Source organism: Typopeltis vanoorti, chromosome 12 (assembly GCF_054136105.1).
Source record: "Typopeltis vanoorti isolate ZY-2024b chromosome 12, IOZ_Tvanoo_1.0, whole genome shotgun sequence".
Classification (NCBI taxonomy): Eukaryota; Metazoa; Arthropoda; class Arachnida; order Uropygi; family Thelyphonidae; genus Typopeltis; species Typopeltis vanoorti.
The window spans coordinates 25,868,780-25,893,376 of NC_143560.1; the positions used below are offsets into that span (position 1 = coordinate 25,868,780).

General features: G+C 36.2%; 1 protein-coding gene across 5 annotated transcripts in view; it reads left to right on the forward strand.

Moving 5' to 3' along the window:
- The window catches only part of LOC150100640 (DCC-interacting protein 13-alpha-like), a 408,578-nt gene that overhangs the window by 15,920 nt on the left and 368,061 nt on the right, over window positions 1-24,597 (forward strand). For 4 of the 5 annotated variants that reach the window (XR_016549161.1, XM_090401384.1, XM_090401387.1 and 1 more), the window contains exon 2: window positions 10,247-10,313. The exons of the other annotated variant lie outside the window; for it this stretch is intronic. The gene's annotated coding sequence lies outside the window, so the exon portion shown is untranslated. The remainder of the gene's footprint in view (window positions 1-10,246; window positions 10,314-24,597) is intronic. 5 annotated transcript variants of the gene reach the window in all.

The following is a 24,597-nucleotide window of genomic DNA, read 5'->3' on the forward strand; positions in this document are numbered from 1 at the left end:
CACCTCTTGTTTCTTCTACTACATGTTACTTGAGGCATTTCCCCCTCAAGAATTCTAGAATTCCATTTTTTTTCACTATTACTACATGCTGTTTCTTCTTCCCAATTTATACTGCTGTAGTTAAAATCTCCTGTAATGAACACTCATTTTGCACTTGCCAAGCTCAACTGTCTAAACATTTCCTGCTCTTCAGATTGTATTCCCTGGCCTATTGCAACATTCCACTAAATATCCTATCCTACCTACCTCACACCAGATACTCCCAAAACCATTAGTTGTATTTCCCTTCTACACCTCCACTTTGAGAGGACATAACTCATCACTTATAAGCAATACTCCATGACCGCATTTGCTCTTCTTATCCTGCCAAAATATGCTATACCTTTCTATTTGTATTCCTGTTAGTATATATCTTCCATCCACCATGCTTCAGTAATTCCAATAATCTTTGGACTAGCTGAGGCTATCGGTGCCACTAATTCATCTTCTTTATTCCTGATACTCCTGGTATTTGTATAAAGGAACATCAATGAATTGTTAGTATTTCTATACCTATTATTATTCCCCCCAGACTCTGCTTGATTCTTCATAACACCATATGTCCCCCATTTCCTGAGTGTCTGTTCCTGCAATTGTCTATCTCTGCTTCCATCCACCTTGACAACTCTAGTTTACCTGTACTAATACTCCCATTTGTTCTGAGAACAACATTCTGTTTGAATGCCTGCATTCTTCCTCATTCAAATGCAATCCATATTTTGCATACAGTGCTTTTCTATCCTCAAATGCATTCCAATCATTCACATAATCCAATCCTCTATTTTGACACATTCTCACTATCATGCCATTCATTATTGACATTCTTTTTCCTCATCTCTGCATTATCTACACTATTTCCATATTTAATTGGAAAATGGATGTCAATTTAATATCAGTAAATGTAAAGTCATTCACTTCGGTGTGATTAGATATCCAGTGTCATATTATATTGGTGGAATTATGCTTGAAGAAACTGATGAGGCTAGGGATCTTGGAGTGTTAGTAGGTAGGAAGTAGAAGTTCAGGGGCCAAGTAGCAAAGATTGCAAATACAACTCAAAAGATGAATTGCAATGCTGAAACAGACTTTCACATGTAAAGATAAGGATGTCATTTTGCCTCTTTACAAGGCCTTGATAAGACCTCACTTGGACTATTGTATACAGGTCTGGTCTCCTGGTTTCTGTTGTGATTCTGATATATTGGAGAGAGAGAGAGAGAATGCCAAGGAGAGTGTTAAAAATGATTTCAGGATTATGGAATACTGATTGTGAAGACAGATTGAGAATTTGTAGATACTGGCAAACAGGAGGTGAGGGGTAGATTTTTCTCTCATAGGATGATGCGTGATTGGAATGGATTGCCATTGGCTGTTGTGAGTGCAAGCAGTGTGAATGAATTCAAGAATAAAGTACGATAGCTGGTGCATGTAGTATATGGCCTCCCTTGATGAGTTCCTGACTCCCTGGAGGTCTCTTGGTATCTTCACAAAAAATTGTGATCTCTTTTTTTGTGTTCTGTAGAAATACAGTTATTGCTTCCTGTCTTCGGCACTCCTGCCTATTTTTGTAGTCTCTTTCTCATGCCAAATTGGTTTTACTGGTTATACAGTTTGGATAGTCAAAGATCTGTAGTGGATTTATTTAAAAGCATAATATCAGCATGATAATGATGCAAAGCTGGGAAGGATTATTAGTAATAGTGCAGATGCAGCAGCCCTGCAAGAGGATTTGAATAAGCTAGATAGATGGGCAAATGAATGGGGGTGTCGATTTAATGCAGCAAAATGTAAGGTCTTGAGGTTTGGGAAACATCGATGGGACACTGCATACTCTATGGGAGGAGTTATACTGAGGAAGTAGGGGAGACAAGAGATCTGGGGTTGATGATTGATAGAAACTTGAAATTTAGGGGACATATTGCAAAGGTGGTGAAGGTAACACAGAGGATTGCTGCAATAATGAGAAGGACGCTGACCTGCAGAGATAAAACAGTTATCATTCTGTTGTATAAGACCCTGATCAGACCACACTTGGACTATTGTTCTCAGATTTGGTCCCCAGGATTTGAAGGGGATAAATTAACTGCGGAAAGGGTACAAAGGCGGATAACAAAGATGGTTTCAGGACTGTACGATGATAGTTATGAGGATCAGCTGAGGGAATGTGGACTGCAGAGTTTGGTGGATAGAAGAAGGAGAGGTGATATGATTGAGACTTTTAAACTGTTGAGAGGTGGCTACAGGGTTGACACTGGGGAGTTCTTTTACTTAGTTGAACAGCAGGAAGGAGTGATGACAAGAGGCCATCCCTGGAAGTTACAAAAGGAAACTGCGAGCAAGAGGGTGAGGAGTGGTTTCTTTGCATGGAGGGTGGTTGAACCATGGCATGCATTGCCTGATGGAGTGGTGGGAGCGAGAACGGTCAATGAGTTTAAGGAGTGGTATGATAGACTTTGTGTTTCTTGGGGGGGGGTGACCTCCCCTCGATGAGTTTTAATAGTCTTTGTGTTTCTTAAGAAGGACCTCCCACGATGAATCTTTTGACTCCGTGGATAATAATAATAATAAAGCAGAGCTGAGTTTAATATCACCAGTTTTGATATCAGATGTAATGCAACTTTCCTTCAAAGTGTGATATAGGATGAATAGTAATGGAGATGGCTTAAACTTGCTTTATGGGGATTCATGTAGTGAAGCAAAAAGTGTCATTTCTTAATATTGGGTGGACATATGTTCACCCAATTATCACATTCCATGTTTTCAAAAATATGTAGAATCCACATATTCTTTACATCTCATTTCCAGCCAATATCGATTAATTTGCTTATAAGTTTTTGAGACCACACAAAACAAGAAATTCTGTTTGTACATGGAAAAGACCAGGAATCTTCTTTGTCTTTGACAGAAGAAAGTGTTTGAAAGAAGGAAATGTTAATTTCCTACGAGAAGGAAATGGCAGAGTTGAATTCTTGTAGGATGAGTGAGTTGACAGAAAATCTGGATATATGGAATAGTTTTATGTGATGTTTATTATCAACAGAGGTTTATCGGTATATAGTATAGGGTGTTAACATTGAACCTCCCTAGTTTCAAAGAACAGTAAAATTGAAATGCGGAAATATGTAAATTTTGTGTTGTTCAAACTTTTCAGAGAGACTTCAAGTTTAATTCAGAATTTTTTCTTGCATCACAATGTGATGGTGCTACTGGACAGGGCTGTCGTAGTTTTGCCATGAAATGCCACAACAGGTAATGTTTGCAGCTGACATTGTGGAATGTTTCGATGAGAATCAAGATTTTCTTTCCTGGATTTATTTTTTGGACGAAGCTACTTTTCATGTCAGCGGAAAAGTAAACAGGCCCAATATCAGGATATGGGGGAGTGAAAATCCTAACTGTGTCATGGAACGTGTGTACTGTACCAAGGCAAACATCTGCTGTGGTGTAATGCAAAACACTATCATTGGCCCATTTTTTTTCATGGAAAGCAATATCAACGGAATGATTTATCTTGAGGGAAGACCCTGTCAAGAGTTGCACTGATATCCAAATGCCACTGTGGCGGCATTTGGATATCCGTGCAACTCTTGACAGGGTCTTCCCTCAGCAGTGGATCAGACATGGAGGACTGATTCCCTTGCTGACGTGATTGCCGGATCTTACCCCCACTTGATTTTTTTTTTTTTTTTGTGGGAGTGTGAAGGACACAGTCTATGCAACTAAAGTGGATAGCCTAGAGAACCTGAAACATCGCATTTCTATTGCTGTGTCCTCCTTCATCCCTGACATGCTTCAGAGAACCTGGTCAGAGATAGACTGTCGACTTGACATTGCGCATGCTACTAAAGGAGCACACATGGACGTGTACTGATTTTTTTTTTTTTTTGTACAAAAACTTGTTGAGTGTTCCTTCTCATTTGTACAACACCATGGTCCATACACTTTAGTAGTAACATGTTGAAACTAGGTAGGTCCAATGTGGACATCCTGTATTTTGTTAATAATGGATGTGCCATCTATTGGCATATGATCATATTCATATAATCATATACCAATAGATGTTTGTGATCAAAACTTATAAGCTCGTTGGGCAAGGATTTTAATTTTTTGTTGCTTTTTTATGTTGCTCCCACCTACCAAAAAGTTATTTGGTACTGTGAGTGGGCTATGGATTTTTTTTCTATTTTTCATCAATTTTATATATTTTAAAAAAATTTTTAATCTATGTTTTATATAGTCTGGAACCCCTTCTCTGGTGACCAAACATGAAACTTTTTCTAGCCACTTCAGGTCTCTAATAAGTGGGATGGTGGTCGTACAGTGGGTGATGCAATTCATCTCTGATTTCAAGAGACAAGGACAAACATCCATTCCTATGGCAGGTAAGCTAAACACTCGGTCAACCATGCCAGCAAAATGTAATAATTTTACCAATATTGATATGATGTTGGTAAAGTTATGACAGGTTAAATATAATTATTAAGAAAAAAAAAAAAACAGGTATCAAAAGGAAGTGTGGCAAGCAGTTTATGATAACTGTGAAATAAAGATAATGAAAATAAGAATATCTTGCTTTGAAGAAATAGACGAAACAAATTAAAACAGTTTGGCTTAATTGAAATCCTTGTCCATTGGCCAGATGGAGGATGGGAGTTCCCATGGATCTATCTTCTGATAGAGGTGGGATTTCTCTCAACAGAAAAACTTAATTTGTTAAGAATATATATGTATGAGACAGTCCATAAAAGAAAGGTTGGCTTTCTTTTTCCAGGTAATGTTGCTGCATCAGTAGATACTTCAACTGAAAAAGATGTTAACACTGGAATATTAACTTCCAATGTTAACATCTTTTATAGTTTTACAATGTTAACAAGTTTTTACAGTTTATTTTTTATTTTGTGTGTGTGTGAGAGAGAGAAAGTGCTCACTTATCTGAGAAGAAGCTTAAATAAAATTTTATTTAATAAACTTCTTAACTAAGACGTAATAATTTTATCACTATTGAAATAATTTTGTTACAATTATTACAGGTTAAATATGATTATTGAAATTAAAAAAAAAAAAAAAAAAGATAAAAAGGAAGTGTGGCAAGCAGTTTATGCTAACTGTGAAATAAACATACTGAAAATAAAAATACTTTCCTTTCTGTCTAGTCATGAATTAAAAATTCAAGAAACAGACAAAAAAAAGTTACAATGTGAAGGATTATATATATCACTTTTTCTAATTTTAAACAAAAAAACTTTCTTCTTTTATATGTGTGTCACGAACTTATGAAAAACAACAACAACAAAAAAAAGTTTTCTCATTGCAATGTAATGCATTGTTTTTCAATGAGCTCATATTCATGAATTTTTTTAATAATTATATTGCTGAACAAGGATTTTGATTTCCAGGATCAAAACACATTGATTCTATGTATTATAGGATACAGTAATGGTATTATTATTATTACATGACACCTCCAGGGAGTCCAAAGACTCATCGAGGGAGGATACTTACTCCACAACTCTGTCTCCAACTACAATAAACCGCAACTACCTTCATCATCTATACCAACTCCATCTAACGCCAACCACCACCACCACTAGTATTTTCACGATCATAAACATCCATGCTCACGGCGGGATTCGAACCTGCAGCACCTTTCCTACTACACTGTTATCTTTCACTCTTCTCAATAGTCTCCTGATATTCATCCTCACATCCTTCTTATGTCCACTTAGATCATTCATCCCTACAATCACACCTAACTCTCTTGCTTGTTTCTTCCTCATGTCCAATGCCTTAATTATTGTACTCATTCTCTCACCCGGATAGCAGACTTTATGGACTCTGTCATTAACTAGCCCTCTAATTGAGTCGCCTCCATATACTGTTATCCTGAAATCACTCGTTACTTCTTTTACTCTTTTTTCTTTCGTTCTGTTTTCTTGCTCACTTTGATTAGTTTCCACTAGACGTCTCACATCACTCCACATATCCTTCATTTCATTTTTCATTTCCAATACTGTTTCATTAAATCTTGCATTTTGACAATTTTATTCTCTATCTCGCTACTCTCATTTGGCTGCACTTTATTTCCTTTTCCTCATTCATGCTTTCTTTCACTCCCTTATCACTAACTTTTGCTTGTACATCTTTGCATTCTTTCAGTTGGAGAAACTCCTTCAGTTTCTCCAACTTTCGTTTCATTTCTGTTTTTTGTAACTTTTGCTTCTACATCTTTGCATTCTTTTACTCTCTCTCTGTTTCTCTTGCTTTCATTTCATTTCCATTTTTGCCCAACTTTTTCCGTAACTTTCGCTTCCATATCCTCGCATTCTTTCACTCTTTCAGTTTCTCCTGCTTTCGTTTCATTTCCGTTTTTTGTAACTTTTTCCTTAACTTTGACTTCTACATCCTTGCATTCTTTCACTCTGTCAGTTTCTCTGCCGTTTGTTTAATTTCCATTTCTTTATGTACACCATCTACCCTTTCAGTCAATTTTGCATTCTTTGTATCGTGGTCCAACAATATATCGCACTTCCGATACATCTATACTTTCGTCTCTCTTCATTCTCTCTCTCTCTACAAAGACATCTCTTACACTCCACCATGCATACATATTGCACTCACGACATCAAATCAGTTTCGAAAAGTCTATGTCAGCAATGCTATTTGACTTTCGTGGCATTCACCTAGTAGCACCAGTCGATGCCCGCGTGGTTGACCTTGTGACTGCCATTGTATGATATTTAAAATGGCAATTTAGGCTAATAAATCGGACAGAATTTCACACCAAAAATCACTCAGACACACTTTGTTATCAAAAATAAATAACGATAGACATCCACGGAGTCCGCACAGTTAGCCTAGTGGCTGTGTGCTTCGCAACCATATGCCTGGGAAAGGAGTGTCCTAAGTTCGATTCCCATCAGTGATGCGAGGAGCTGAAGGATCTTCCTCAACCATAGCCAAGTTAGCCGGTCTTGGGTGTGGACAGTAGGGTTTTTCCCCAGTTTATCCTGAGGTTTTTTCATCCCACAGAGCAGGCAAACTGGCCTTGAGAACTCAACACTACAGGACATAGGATACACCGGGGCATAGGGCTGACCACTTTATCCTGTGAACAGTTTGAGATCCGAAGATTAATAAACCCTCGACACCACAAGGTAAAAGAGAGTAATAAAAAGATGAGATATGCGATCCATGGAGTCAAAAGACTCATGAGTGGTCATCCACCTCCCCCCCCATAATTACCCATGAGGCCCATCAAACTGTGCCTTACTTATTCACTCACTATTTCTACATGCACTGCATTCTCAGGTAATGCATTCTAATCACAAACACTTTCTTGCTCACATCCTTCTTATATCGCTTCCAGGGATGTCTTCTTACTCCACCTCTAGCTTCCCCCATTCTATGAAATATCTCACACAGCTGGCCTGGTTGGACGGCTAGTTAGTGTATCTGCTCTCCCCCCAAAGACTGCAGATTTGAATCCCACCATGGGCATAGATGTTTGTGATTGTCTGTGAAAATACTAACCAATATCATCTACACCAATGCCAACTACCATGGTAAATGATGTTGGTGTAGTTGCAGTTCATTGTAGATAGTGGATTGTGAGTGGTGGAGACAGAGCTGTAGAGTAGGTGCCCTCCTTTGATGAGTCTTTGGATCCCCCCCCCCCCCCAGAGGTGTCACGTAATAATAATAATAATTCAGTGACAATAACTTATTCTGCTGATATTATCAAGAGCACTATTCACCCCTCCCTTCTTGCCTTTGCTACCCTCACAGAAAACACCATACTCTTTCATTTTTGCTTCTATCAGGTATTATCTTCATACAGCTTTACTCATTCTAATAATTTTCAATCTTATCAGTTCAGTTAGTAGAACAATTTCAACTCCTGAAAGTGATCACCTAGGTTGTGGCTAGCCATAAGACTTCAGTGAAAAAAAGAATATTTGTGGAAGTACAAGCAAGGCTGATAATTATGATGAGCTTAGGAGACAGCTTGAAGCTATAGCATGGAATGAGGAGTTGAGCAGTAAGGAAATAAATGCTGCTTGGGAACTGATAAAGAAATATATAACAACATGAATGTGTGAATGTATTCTGAAGGCCAAAAGGTTGAGTAAGGTAGGTAGGTGTAAAATGGATGAATGAGAGGATTAAGCATGGAATTTGAAAGAAGAGGTTACTGTGGAAGCAGCACAAGATAAATAATGGTAACAATCAATTGTATGAGGAATATAAAGAGCATGGGCCAAGAAGGTGATTCATTTGGCAAGGACAACAAAAGTGCAATACGATCAGAAATTAGCGAATCAGGTCAAGAAAAACCCTCATATGTTTTTTCAATATGTGGCAAAAGAAGAATGATTATAGTAAGATGATATTAATGGATGAAAGTGGGAGATTTATAACTGCTGCAGAGGACATACTTGAAGAATTCAATGAGCAGTTCATGAGGACATTTCATCCTTAGTGTGAAATCAGAAGCTCAAGTGTAGAGAATGAAATGATAGAAGACTTAATGGTGAGCATGCAAGAAATATATGAGTTAAGTAAGCTAGATGCCATAAGGCAATAGGACTTGATGACATAGCAAAACGTCTTAAGGGAATGTTCTAAGCACTCAGCATCAGCCTTGGCCTACCTGTTTAACAAGAATTCTGCAACAGCTCAAGTCCCAAAGGAGTGGAATGAAGGCAAAATTATTCCGCTTCACAAAAGTGGTGATAAGACCGAGGAGAATTGGCAATACCTCGCCAGGCCATCTCAGCACTAACAGGTTCTCAATGAGAGTGGAATGAGAGTAAAATAGACAACATAAATGAGATCCCAAGAGAAGTAGTGAATTATAGATCATTGAGCATCTCAAGAGTTCATAGTGGTTGAGGTATTATAAAAGTTGGTTAAGGATTGTAGAAGATGATTTAATGAGCTGTATTGTGGGGCAAATGATAATTGTTATCAATTTAGTATACCAAATATTACAAGCTGTGTATTGCATCATAGGAAGCTTCACTGTAAGAATTTGATGAGGCTGGTGGATGAATCATCATCTTTATTTTTAAAAGCAAAACATTTTGGCAATAAACTCTGTCTAGGCTAGTCTACTCTGTCTAGTAGAGTAGACAAGGAAGTGCTGAAAGTTTATTTTGCACTTGGTTAGACTATAATAAATTTAGTTTAATCCTTTATCCAAGTGTGAGCAAACAAAGTTTGCACCTGAAAATATCTTCAGTAAGGTTGTACCACCTTACTGAGGTAAGGTGGTACAACCTTACCTCAGTCCTGAAGTTCTGGGCCTGGCTCCCACTGACGAGACCTCAATAAAGGTCGAAACCGGTCTGTTTAGTGGCTCTTACCTTAATGCATAGCATTATACGTATCCACAAGGGGATGTTCTTTGCATTATGGGAGATACTGAGATAGGAGTGATAATAGCTTGGTCCACCTTTGCTACGAGTTGCCCGGTGTTGTACCACCTTACCTCAGTCCTGAAGATATTTTCAGGCGCAAACTTTGTTTGCTCACACTTGGATAAAGGATTAAACTAAATTTATTATAGTCTAACCAAGTGCAAAATAAGCTTTCAACCATCTCTCTCTAAATCCAGAGTAATTTAATAATAAGGTGGTACACCTTTTAGCAACTCCTATAAGTAAAGATGACCTCTCCATTGCTTCTGCCTTGATATCTCCACTTCTGGGCCTGGCTCCCACTGACGAGACCTCAATAAAGGTCGAAACTGGTCTGGGTAGTTGGCCCTTACATAATGCATAGCATTATACTTATCCACAAGGAGATGTGCTTTGCATTATGGGAGATACTGAGATAGGAGTGATGATAGCTTGGTCCACCTTTGCTACGAGTTCCCTAGTGTTGTACCACCTTACCTCAGTCCTGAAGATATTTTCAGGTGCAAACTTTGTTTGCTCACACTTGGATTAAGGATTAAATGAAATTTATTACAAGGAAGTGCACTGGCTCAGGCAACACATTTTTTGACTGATTAGTAGACAAGTCATTTTTGGGGATAGGGGGGAGGGGAAAGGAAGATATTTTGAAAATATGGCTTCAGAATGCACTGAACATGTTGATAATGTGTGCCACTGCTGAATCTTGCATATGCTATAAATATGAGTGATAGCAGTGAGGTGTTATGAATCAGTATTCTAAGTGCTAACTCAGTTATTTTTCTTTGCAGTGAAGGAAGATCTCTTCACTGTCGATTATTGATTTAGGATTGTCGAATAAGAACAGCACAACCTCTGGTAATTTATTCTTATAACAGATTGTATTTCTTATACTAAAGATGTTGCACTGTGTTACTGTTATTGTATCTACTAGAATGAGGCCGCCTTTCCTTTTAATATATCCATAATGAAGTTTCATTGATTATATTTTATTAAGAATATTGTGTAATTAATGGATCTCTAATATTTGTTAATTACACAGTTGCCTTCCAGTGATAAATTTGAGTATAAATGCACAGCTAGTATAATTTCCTCTTTCTATATTATTATTGTTGTTGTTATTATTTTAACATCTGATACTTCTAGCCTCTGAGCTAGAATTTGAGAATGTTGGAATAAATGAAACTAGCCATATGATAAAATGAAAATGTAGCTTGAGACAGATCCCCCCCAGAAACTGCAGGAGAAAAAACCTCCTTGGAGAAAAAGCAGTATTCATATACTGCTTTTTCTTATATACTCCTTTTTTTAAAATTCTGCTTATTGAAATGGCAAAGGTTGAAAGAAAAATCTAGAGTTTCAAGAACATAAATAGGAACATTTTACCAGCAAATACAATATAAAAAAAAAGACATCATTCTCAGAGGCTGCTCCACATATGGACATTTATGAATATATATTATGAATGTAAGTGAATTTTATGAATATATTATTATGAATGTAAATCTCAGATCAAAAAATTGAAAAGTCTGCTCAAAAAAGATTTTTGTGGCCTCCTAAAATCGCAAAAAAACTCAGTCTTCAGTAGTCTCTCCCCCATCCCATGGATTTAAGGATTTCCAAAAATACACCAACCCAATTCTCCCTCTAAGACCTATATTAGATGCTACAAATTCCCATGCTGTAAATTAGAAAACAGTTAGCAATCTCATCACCTCCTATATAAAAAAAAACTTGATCCATTTTAAAACTTCTATTGAGAATTTAATTTTCATACAATTGACCCTTGAACATTCATACAGTTGACCCTTGAACAACGCAGATGTTAGAAGAATTGACCCCCCCCCCTCGTGCAGCCCAAAATCTGCGTATAACTTTTGACTCTCCAAAAACTTAACTATTAATAGCCTTCACAACCATACGCTTGGGGAAGGAGTGTCCTAGGTTTGATTCCCATCAATGACGTGAGGAACTTCTTCAGCCATAGCCAAGTTAGCCTGTCTTGGGCATGGACAACAGGGTTTTTTCCACCAGTTTATTTGGGGTTTTTCATCCTGCAAACAGGCAAACCGGTTCTATGAACATACAGGGTACAGTCATAGGATATAGCATGACAAGGAAGGCAATGGGAAACCACCTTGCTCATAATCATTTCCATAGTATGGTGGCATATAGCTACCCCAACCAGCCTTATGGCTGAGGGAATAGAATAGCCAACTCTTGATCGGAAGCCTTACTGATAACATAAACAGTCAATTCACACATATTTTGTGTGCTATATGTATTATATACTGTATTCTTACAATAAAGTAAGCTAGAAAAAAGAAAATGTTATTAAGAAAATCATAAGGAAGAGAAAATACATTTACAGTACTGTATTTATCAATACCATAAGTTTATCCATATACCAGATGAATCATCTGACTGTCAGTAACTAAATACATCAATATTGTCTTATATAATTCAATTATATAAGACAAAATATAATTCAATTATAACACTGTAGATGTTATACTTATTACTGAAACTAGACATCAAAAATGAAAAGGTAATGTAAAAAAGAAATTCACGTTTATTTATAGGTATAATGATTCATGCATTGATAAGAAAAGCAGCAGCAATATGATTGCTTTACGGTAGCCTAGCCTATACACTAATGAATAAATCATCATCATCATCATCAAATTCCTGTCATGTACCCTCAAGGGGTGTACAGGATATGACAGTACTACATGAAAAAATTACATCATTACTAACTTGTTATCTACAATTTTCCTCCAAATCAGTCTGTTACTTGTCAAGACTCCAACATTATCAGATCTTATATTTCTATCATCTAAGGCACTTTGTACCATATCAATCCACCTATATCTTGGTCTTCCTTTGGGTCGTTTTCCTGCCAACATGGCAGAGAACACTTGTTTTGCTAATCTTTCCTCTCCCATTCTATTTAAGTGACCATACCACCTGAGATTAGCTCTGCTAATGCATTCCTGGATGCTGACAATGTCAAGTTCTTTCCAAATATCCTCGTTTTTAATATGATATTGCCATCGATGCCATCTGTTCACGCCTCTAATCTTTCTCAGGACTCTCATATCTGTGGTCTCTAGTCTTTGGTCAACTGTTTTACTTCTGACCCAGCTCTCAGATCCATAAGTTAAAACTGGTTTGAACACTGTCTTGTATACAGCTAATTTAGTGTTCCGACTAATTTCTCTCTTATTCCATATGAATTTATTCAATTGACTTCCTACCATACCAGCTTTGCTGATTCTGTTGTCTATTTCTATATTTAATTTACCATCTTCAGTAAAAATTGTGCCTAAGTAGCTGAAATGTTTTACTTGTTCCACAGGTTCTCCATTCACAACACAGTTGACATTTTCAATGATTCTGCCTATTTTCATTGTCTTTGTCTTTTTATTGCTGACCTTCATACCATATCTATTACAACAGCTATTCAATTTAGTCAGAGAATCTTGCAGACTTGTAGCGGATTTATTTAGAAGTATAACATCATCCGCATAAAGCAAAGAGCTGACATTAACATCTCCAATTTTGATATCAGGTTTAATACCACTTTCCTTCAGAATGTGATCCATATAGATAATGAATAACAGAGGGGATAATGTACATTAAACCATCTTCCTGTACTTCCTTCAATTCTAACTGCTGACTTACAACTCAAATAAAGACTAAGTATTGCTTGATATAATGTCCCATTGACACCATATAACTGCAGCTTATTGAATAGCTTCTCTCTTGGTACCTTGTCATATGCCTTTTCCAAATCGACAAAACTTAAATACAGATCTTTGTTATATTCCCATGCTTTCTCGACTATTTGTCATAAAGTGAAGATCTGATCCTGACAGCCTCTACTTGGCCTAAATCCAGCTTGTTCTTCACCAAGCTTTTCTTCCACAATTCTTCTCAACCGTTTCTCAAGTATACTTGCATAGATCTTGCCAGGAACACTCAGTAGGGAAATACCTCTGTAATTCTCACATTCAGTTTTATTTCCTTTTTTATATATGGGTACTATGAGAGCTCTACTCCAATCATCGGGAATTCGTCCCTCTGTCCAGGCTTTCTGAACTATGCAGTGCAGCCACTGTAAGACTTTTATACCACCATACTTCAGCATTTCTGGTCAAATGTCATCTACTCCTGCTGCCTTTCCACATTTCAAGCCTTTGATGGCTTTTTCTACTTCAAGTATGGATATGTATTCCTGACTGCATGCCTGGTCAGTGTTTTTTATCACTGTGCTGTCATCACTGCTTGTTTCACTTAGCAGTTTTTCAAAGTAATTACTCCATACTTCAAGGATATCTTTTTCTCCTGTTTTCATGTCACCTTTATCATCTCTAACTCCTTTTACAGCACTCTTTCCTCCATTCCTAAGCTTCTTCAACAACCTCCAGAATATTTTGCCACCTTCTTGATATTTATTTTCTGTATTCTTGCCAAAGTCCTCCCATGACTTTTGTTTAGCTAGTTTTACACACTGTTTAGCTTTCTTACATTTGTCTCTGTATTCTGTAGGAGTAAAATCTGACTTATTTGCCAGGAACTTTTGATATGCTTTCTTCTTTTCCTTCACTGCCTCTTTAACTTCCTGTGTCCACCGGGGAGTTCTGATTTTTTTATCCTTGCACACAACCTCACCACATGCCTCTCTGGCAGAATCAATCAATGTTTTCTTCAGAGTTTGCCACTGAATCTCCAAGGTTTGATTCCTGTTCTCAAATTCTTTCATTTTCTTTTCAATAATCTTTGTGTATTTTAGTCTACAGTTCACATCTGAGAGCTGCTCAACTTTTATTCGCTTTAAAACTTTCTTACATGTTATTCTTTTCAATATGAAATTCAATTTTATCCTGCTCAAGACTAAATAGTGATCACTTCCAATTTCAAATCCTCTGTACACTCTGGTGTCCTGCACCAGGGAGAAAACATCACTATCAACAATAACATATTCAATGAGGCTTTTCTTATTCCTTGCCTCTTCTCTCCATGTGAATTTGTGCACATTTTTATGTTGGAACATGGTGTTAGTAATAACCAGTCCATGTCCTGAGCAGAAATCCAACAGATATTTGCCATTATTATTAGCTTTGCTCTTTTCTCCAAATTTTCCCAAAATATTTTTGTATGTCTCACAATCATTTCCTACTCTGCTATTTAGATCCCCAACAAGGACCAACTTTTCCTTTTTCATTGTGTCAGTTGCTTTTTCTAAAGCGTCAAAAAATTCCTCCACTTCTACCTTAGTAGAACCTTCTGTGGGACCATAGGCACAAATAAGTCTCATTGTCCAGTTCCCCATTCTCATATTTGCCCACATTACTCTACTTGAGACTGACTGCCATTCAAGAAGATTAGCCTCGTATTTTGTGTTGAATACTATGGCTACTCCTTCTTTTCCTTGATTTTCATTGCCTGAATATAACATTTTGTATTTATTGCTCAGGAAGATCTCACCAGTTTTGGTCTTTTTTGTTTCAGTCACCCCGATTATGTCAATCTGGTACTTATCTAATTCCTCAGCTAGCTCCATTTCTTTGCCATTCAGGCTTCTTACGTTGATAGTACCGATCTTTAACTCTGGTGATGTTGAGTTGGGGTTTGTTTTCAGATTTGTTCCAGTAGCTGACTTTTCGATGTTCGCCCTGGTTCCCTGGCGAAAACAACGGGGGCCTTGTTTAACCGGGCCACGCCCCAGCTGGCATGAAATTTTGTCATGTTGTACCATGTAACTAATTAATAACTGTGTTATTAATTAGTTACAATTAATTAGCATAAAATAAATTTTTTTTTTATAAATCATAAAATTTTTATTTTATGCTAATTAATTGTAACTAATTAATAACACAGTTAATTTTATGCAGTTATGATTTAATACTGCACCTTTACATTTGCTTACATTTCTCTTGACTGCAAATGGCGCCATGTACAGTCTGTATAAGTGCTTGTGTGCATAAGTTTTGATGAATTTTAACTTTTTATAATAGATTCGTGTATATTTAATGATAGTAAATGATAAAATAGACTAGTATCTACATCTATTTTATGCATTCATTACATACCTAACTTTTCTTAAATTGTTTGTTAAATATTTCTACGCTACATGGTTCATCTGTGAGTTTTTTCGAATTTCCACAACTCTCCAAAAATTTTTCAGTATATTGATTGAAAAAAAATCCATGTATAAGTAGAATTGTGCAGTTCAAACGCTTGTTGTTCAAGGGTCAACTGTACAGATATTTTGGTTAGTTTTGATATTTCCTTACTGTTCACCAATATTCCCTTAAATGATACCTTAATAAGTGTCATTTAAGGAGGAATATCAGGATGAAAGTTTTTCCTCCTGATATTACTGATCTGTTTTCCTTTGCTATCCATTCTGGATATTGTGGTTAAGATATGTGGATGATGTGTTCTCCATTTGGCCTCATGGCCCAAACACATTACTCTTTACTTTCTCACCTGAATAGTCTTCACTCTAAAATCCAGTTTACCATAGAAAAAGAAATTAATAATAATTTAGCCTTTCTATAGATACCTTAGTAACATGCCTCTTGGAAGCACAAAATTTAGGAACAGATAGACGGTACCTCTATGGGTTCTCTCCTCTCACCTCCACTAATTTTTTATGGAATATTTTGAAAAACAAATTCTTGACTCAGCCCCTCTCAAACCTTTTATCTGGTTAAGATATGTGGATGATGTGTTCTCAATTTGACCTCATGGCCCAGACACATTAGACTCTTTCCTTTCTCACCTGAATAGTCTTCACCCTAGAATCCAGTTTACCATAGAAAAAAATAAAGAAAAAGAAAGAAAAACTAATAATAATTTAGCCTTTCTATAGACACCTTGGTAACATGCTTACCTAATGGTAACTTGTCCTTTTCAGTATATGGGAAGCCCACCCACACAAGCAGATACATTCATAAACTTTCCCATCCCCTCCCCCTCAACAGTATGGTATCATTCAAAAAACCAACCAATAGAACCCATAACCTTTGTTCTAATGAGTCCTCTCTCTTATAGCAGAACTTGATCACATACACCAAAACCTTATCTAATGGCTACAGTTTTCATAGTATAAAAAATATAATAATAAATCCTTCTTCCAATCCTTGACCTTCTCTTCAGAAACATTTTATTAATGCTATCATCTCCTACCATGTCCGAAACACTTCAGATAAAATATCCAGAGTCTTAAAGAAAGATAATCTCTGCATAGCTTTCAAGCCCCACTAAAGATCAGCTCTCCCTCCTCTCCTGTTGGACAGACAGGAAGATCAGTCAACATCTGTATGTAAAAACACACAAAATACATTTGCAGTCATGACTGTGATCAATCAGGCATTGCGGACCATGCTTTAGATATGACTCACAGAATTGGTTTGAAGAAGATCACCATGCTCCACCACAGTAAAGTTAAAAGAGAAATTTTAAATTTTGGAATTTGCAGCTGCTCTTAGAAATCGGCCTAATTTAAATAATATGGTTGCATTAAACTTCCCAAAATATGGGAAACACTCATACTTTGAGATCCCAGTTTATATCTTAGGTGCCCACAGAGGGCACCTCCGCCTAGTTAGGACTCCTAGTTTTTCATCCAGGTGTTTCACTTAGTTTTGTGTTGCCTTTGTGTGTGTGTAACAAGCCTCATATTATACTCCCTGACAATGTCTCACTGACTGAGACGAAATATTGAAGACTTAAATAATATTTTTAATCCATTTTCAGTGCTGTTTTATTCCATTAAGCCTCTAACATGAATTTCTCACAGCATTTAAACCTTAACACACGAATTATTAGAGAAAGTTAGCTTAGTAAACAAAACAAAACAAAAAAAAAACCTAATGATTTCATTAACATACAGTTTCTGAGTTTATTGGCATGTGGTAAATAAACAGAAAAATGATTGATAGAATAGTTTTTAGTAGATTTTTATTATTTACAGCAACTATCATGGAGTTGGCAGACTCATCACAGAATACTCTTTTGACTAACAGTATATCTGTCATATTGAACCTTAAACTTATATATACTTTCTGCATTCGCAATGCATTTCATTCACTTGCCCACCATTCTCCATGCAAAAAATATACTCATCACACCTTTCTGACCAATGCCCTCTGATTAGTGGTGCAACCACCTCCTTATCCCTACTTGTTAATTTGCTCCTTATTATTTTAGCAGTGGTGAGATCTGGTGGCATTATCAATATTGAAAAATCTGATGCAATTATGGTCATGGATGATTGTCACTGCACCGTGTGAGAGATGTCGCCTTGCTTATTGGAAACCTGAAGTAGTTTTAAAAAAAAAAAAGTTGTTTGGTCTCTCAGAGCAAAGTTTCCAGATTATATAACCTTTAATCTACCTGTGGTCTAGTGGTGCATGATAATTTAAACATTTCATGATTGGGAATGATGTATTTTTATGAGTGAGAACTGCTAATGCTTTTGGCATTTGAGTAACTAACTTCCATGTTGGGAATTGTGCAGCTGTTGGGACTCAAGCATAAGTAAGTCCTGATGTTTGACACTGTCAGTCATTATCTCCGGTGAGTGGGATGGTGCCTAGATGCACCAGTGCAGTGAATTATATGCCAGTTAGTATCTTTGGAATGGTAGTGAAGAGCTACTTGTAGAAGCTAGTTAGTGCCTGAATTTGGCATGGTCAGATGCCAAATTCAGGCACTAACTCTAAGGGATATCATTATTTATTAAGGAGTCCCCTATATAGCAATCTCATCCATAAGAGGTAGCAGGACACATACTATATGTGCTTTGTGTGAGAGATTAGAAATTAAAAGAAGCCTGCTGATATTCTTTTTTGAATAGTTTGAAGTACTTGAAATGCATTTCATTAGAAAGCCAGTTCAGATTATAGAAGTAGATGAAATGAAAGAGAAGAAGATTATTCAGTGGCTTAATTCAAGGGAACAAAAAAAAATTGGATATTTATTTAGCTAGTTTTTATACCCAGCATCTGTGGAGCACAAATAGTTTTCACAGTACATAAGCACTAACAATCGGTTATTAGTGGGAACATGAAAACTTGCACACAAAAGAAGCTGACATTGACATCAAAATTTCAAATTTTCTAAAGATAACAGGAATGATCGATGATATTTTCAAACCTAACCAAGAATAAGAGTTTATAAAGTTTTGGCAAGACCTCTACTGTATGGAAGTGAATTATGGACCATAAAAACTGCAGAAGAAAAATGAATGGAAACTGGAGAAATGAAATTCCTCTGAAAGACAGCAGGCTGTACTCTCTCTTTCTGGGACAAAAGAAGCACAGAAATAAGTAAAGAACTAAAAATAAACTCAGTATTAGACAAAGTATATGAATACCAAAAGAAGTGGATTGATCATGAAAGAATGAACAGTTCAAGACTATTAAAAAAATACTCCGATACCACCCATTTGGAGGATATGGAAGTCTAGGATGACCAAGGAAAAGATGGAAAGAAACCAGAACAGGCCACTGAGCCTAAATACCTGAAAGGATGATTCAATTAAACTTGTAATTCAATGTCTCTGCTGTTGGGACAAAAGAAGCACAGAAATAAGTAAAGAACTAAAAATAAACTCAGTATTAGACAAAGTATGTGAATACCAAAAGAAGTGGATTGACCATAAAAGAATGAACAGTTCAAGACTACTGAAAAAATACTCCGATACTACCCATTTGGAGGATACGGAAGTCTAGGATGACCAAAGAAAAGATGGAAAGAAACTAAAACAGGCCACTGAGCCTAAATATCTGAAAGGATGATTGTAAACTTGTAATTCAATGTCTCTGCTGTTGGCGAAAAAGAAGCTTATAGGTTTAAGTTGGAGTTTGGCTTAAGATTACTGGCCAGATTTTTGGTAAATTAATACAACCATACTTGTTGTGATTTGGGGAGTATCTCATTGCTGATTCCAAAAACAGTCTTACCAACTTGTAAAAACTTCTTTGTAACTATATATTTTTTAAGAAATTACAGTGTGGACAGTTAAATTGTCATCAGGAAACACAGTACAGTATGATATGAACATGCAGGCACTACACTGGGTAAATGAGGCTGAAGCATGGTAGCCAAAAGTAAGCCCAAAATCTTAAATAGTGTCCTCCCCTATAGGACTAAAATAGGTGTTCTTGGCTGTTGGGCTGAAGTATGGAGGATGAGTGCTTCCCAAATTCAGGGCAGTTTCACGCAACTCCATATGTTGAGGTTTAGGTAATTTCTTAAGGCTGAAGCAGATTCAAGGAATAGTTCTCTCTCATACTTAAATTTGCTCTTCTAGCATATCCTGTGGTGGAAACAGATGTAGTCCTTTTGTTCAGTGATTCTGATGTTGGCTGTCTTGTCTTTTTGGCCATAGTAGTATAGTCTAGACTGCCTAGGATCCTGGTAAATTTGTAAACACCTGGCAGGTCTAGGGACTATGGCTCATCTTTGGTGGGTGGATAAGGGATGCCAATTTTTTTTTATTTGATAAGTAGTTATAAGGTTATATATTTTTAGCTATTTTTCTAGTTTTTCAGATGTGCCCTGGATATATAGAATGGTAGTTTCTGTTCCAGGGGGAAGAGGATGTTTGGTTTTGGGTTTTAATAATTTTTGGATATTTTGGAGATTGTAACCAATAGCTTAGAAGGTTTTGTGAATGTGGTCAGATTCAATAGTGAAGGCACTGTTATCAGAACAAATTAATTTGCCCTAGGGCAGTATTTCTCAAACTTCAGATATCTGCGGACCCCTTCTTAAATTTTCATTATTACCAATTACCCCTAATTAATTAATTCATAAATTAATTAATTAAAAATTAATTAAAATGAATAAATTAAAATTAATAAATTAATTTAAAATATTAAAAAAATTAAATATCTATTTTATTTGAATTTATATGTTCATGTAAACAAAAAATGCGATTTATTTTTAACAGAACAAACTTTATAAAAATACTATAAAGTTTTACTTACTTGAAATAATTTATCATCAATGAGAGGAGTGAAATTGCTTATGGTGAGATAAAATTTCAGCAAAATTTGGCTCTATAGTTGTTAATTTCAATCTCAGATGCTGTTCGACATCTATAATGCGATTCCTCTTCTTCATCTTAATATCTACAAGGGCCGAAAATCCAACTTCGCACAGATATGAACTTGGAAATAGAAAAATGAACCTTAGAGCTTTATCTGTTAATTCAGGAAATTCATTCTGTATTTGTAGCCAAAATGATGATTACGTATTCTCACTGTATTTATTTTTTAGGAAACCATCAGAAGCTAGTTCTAAAAGTTGTTGTTCTTCTATTGACGATAGATCCTTTGGCATAAATTTGTTTTTATTGAAAGGGTATCTTATCCACTCAATATTAATGTCCAATTCAGGGAAATACTTTTCTAGATTCATTTGTAAGCTTTTTAAATGCTGCATGATAGTAATTTTCACATCATCGTCAATTTGTTCATTTGAACTTGCAAGCAATTCATGAAGTGATGGAAACGCGTCAAATTTTTCATTACCAACCCGCTTTTGCCATAACTTCATTTTTGCCAACGTGGCATTCACTTTATCTTGGATATGAAATATATAAATTTCCTTGCCTTGTAAAGATAAATTAAGACTATTTAATACAGTAAATATATCTGCCAGGTATGCTAACTGACTGAGCCATTTCCAATTATGTAAATACTTTTTCAATTCAAACTTTTCATCAAGAAAAACTTGTAGTTCATTCCGAAGTTCAAATAAACGAGTAAGAACTTTTCCATGAGAAAGCCAACAAACATCGGAATGGAAAAGAAGTTGTGTATAGTTGCTTCCCATTTCTTTGCAAAGTTGAGAGAAAAGTCTGGCATTTAAATGACGGCCTTTAATATAATTTATGATTTTTACAGCTTCATCAAGAACTTTTCTTAGGTCTGTAGACATCATATGTGTAGCCAAAGCCTCCCTGTGTATGCAGCAGTGTGTCGATTTTGCATTTGGTGCAACAGCTTGAATCCTTGAAACAAGCCCTTTTTTAGATCCAACCATGGATTTCACTCCATTCGTGCTTATTCCAACACAACTTTTCCAATCAAGCTTGTTTTGATGCATAAAGGTATTTATGCTGTTGAATATTTCTTCTCCTGTTGTATGTTCTGGCAAGGGTTGGCAATATAAAAGGTCGTCATGAATTTTTTGATTTTTTTCGTACCTAATGAACACTAGAAGATTTGCAAAATTTGTAATGTCGGTGGATTCATCTACCTGCAACGCATAATAACGACTCTTACGTATATCGAATAACAATGTTTGTTTTATATTTTCAGCCATTTCAGTGATTCTTTGATGAATGGTACTATTTGAAAGACAAATCCTATTAAAAGATCTTTTTGCATTATCTCCGATCATAATTTCTGCTATTATTTTTGCTGCAGGCTTGACCAAAGTTTCACCAATTGTTTCCGCTGCACCACTTTTTGCTATTAATAGTGACACACGATATGAAGCTTCTAAAGCCTTCATGTTTTCACCTCCTGACACGATCGACATCACTTTTTGAGATTCTTTTAAATTTTTTAGTTTATTTTGAAAAAATTCGACAGGTTTGTCCTATGTTTCGATTCAAAATGGCGATTTAAATTACATGGTTTCATGCTTTCATTTTTTAAAGTTTCACTGCAAATTACACACAATGGAATAGGTTCCTCTTCATTTCCCGTCCGTGAAAATCCACATTTCAAGTAATTTATATCGTACTTACGAAGTTTTCTCATCTTCTTCCTAGTTGGTTCTTTAGAGATGTCAGATGCACACACTTATCAATTTCACTTGATCCAGATACAATATCAACATTTTCTTGTTGCTGACAGCTACTTGTATCTACTATGTTCCTCTCTTTTGCACATTTTAAAAATCCAGTCTTTAACCAGTGATCCATACTTAAGAATTTGAAAGCTAAAAAAAAATTACCGTATTTAACGAACATTCCTTCAATAAATGGCTAGTGAAAGCAGAACTCGAAACAGACAGCAAAAGTAGGCCAGTAGAGATAAAGCAGCTATGAAGACGTCCATATGATTGGTGCAGTATTAACAAAAGATCGCACTACTAATTGACAAAAGCAAGCTGACAGTTCAGTTGAAATGCTAATTCTCTTCAACCGAATTCCGTATATAATATCTGAAACACATTCAATATATATTTCTTAGTTTTAACACGTTCACTCAAACAAAACCATATGTTGCCGGTGCACCATATGGTTTTGATTGTCTACTATACAGCATTTTATGTGGTAGGGGTCATGCGATTCATTAGTTCCGTTTTTACCCAGTTGTCTCTAATTGCACTGTTTGTTGAGAAACATATTACACAGCCTGCAGATGTCTCTGTACCTTATTCAGTGATACGATAGGAACATATTACGATCTCAAACTTAAATTTTATTCCATGCGTTAATGATGCATAGTCGAAAATTGCCACGGACCTCTGGGGGTCTGCGTACCACACTTTGAGAAAGCCCTAGGGTTTTAATAATCCCATGTTGTTGGGAGGGGTGAAGTGACTGTTGGTGAACATATCTAGCAATATGTGGATTTTCTATAAATAGGAAGGGGACTATTGTTGTGTGACATTGGTGAATGAACTGAGGTGTCAGAGCATAAGGTTTTTTACTGACTTTAAAGTGGGCTAAGTTTTTTTGTGTGGAGGGATGTTGCCAGTATACTGGGAGAGCACTATGACCAGATGTTTGCCTAATTTGTATGTGGGTGATTGGGTATAATGGCACATTTCATTTATGGGTTTTTGGTAGCCCATATATCTGGAGGGGAGGGGGTGGAGATCTAGAATTGTATGGTTTTAGTTTATTAGTAATTTCATCAGACCAGGAAGTGACCTTTTTAAGGAGCCCTGTGAAGTGATGTGATCTGTTTATTGGTATTTATAGAGTGGGTAGGTTGAGCAATCTTTAAGCAAAGAGGCGTTTTAATGTAATTGTGGTAGTTCAGTAGCATTCTCCTTATCAGCTTTCATAATTACTATTTGATTGCTCTTCATTTCCTGTAGTGCTTCATTCCTTGTGGGAGAAGTTACTTTTATTTATTTGGTGGTCTTGCTTGTGTCAGTACACTACATTTAGTCTGATGTTTTTAGCAATATGGACAGGAAGGCTGAGAATCCTTCATTCACTCTGAATCATAATTTCTTAATCATGGATTTTTATAGGTGCAAGTGCAATGATTATTTATGCTTGAGGGTGGAAGACAGTAAGTTTACTACAATGTTTTCTTGAGGTCACTGAGGTTGGAAAGCAGTTTTTTAAAATGTTATGAAACTTGTTGGTGCAACTCCTTATATTTTTGAAATTCTTTGGCTGCTGAAGCATTGTAGACATCTGAAAGGATATCCAGGGCACAATCTGAAAAACTAGCAAAAATCCTAAAAATAAAAAAAAATAACTTTTCAACTACTTGCAGACTATATAAAGATTGATATTTTTTTATCTGCTCCACTAAAGACCAGCCACAGTCTCTAGACCTAGCAGCTGTTATCAGGTCTTTTGTAGCTATAAACCAACCTACTATGACCAAACAGACAGGATAGCTATGTCAGAATTGGTGAAAACAAGGACTCCATTTCTGCCAATAACAGCCATTTATAACTTTGCACGCCATACTTTTGACACCTACCACAGGATTCTCTGCAAGAAGGCCACTGTACTCCACTGCAGCAAATTTAAGTATGAGAGGGAATATTTCTTGAATCCTCTTCAGCCTTAAGAAACTATTCAAATCTTAGCAAATTTGGTTGCATGAAACTGCCTTGAATTTGGGAAGAACTCATCCTACTCCAGCCCAATAGCCAATGATAGATTTTATCCTGCTAGGGAGTCACTATTTTGGACTTGAGGCTTATTTTTGGTTGCCATTCTTCAGCCTCATTTACCTTATCTGCATGCATATCATATTGTTCTCTTTCCTGATGATGGTAATTTGACCTTGCCAAATACTGCCAAAATATTGGAAGTATTAATTAAATTTATTTTAATCAATATTAGTTTATGTTGGAATTTGCTTTATAAAAAAGCAGTTATGAATAGTCAACTTATAAGCTTTACCACCAGGCT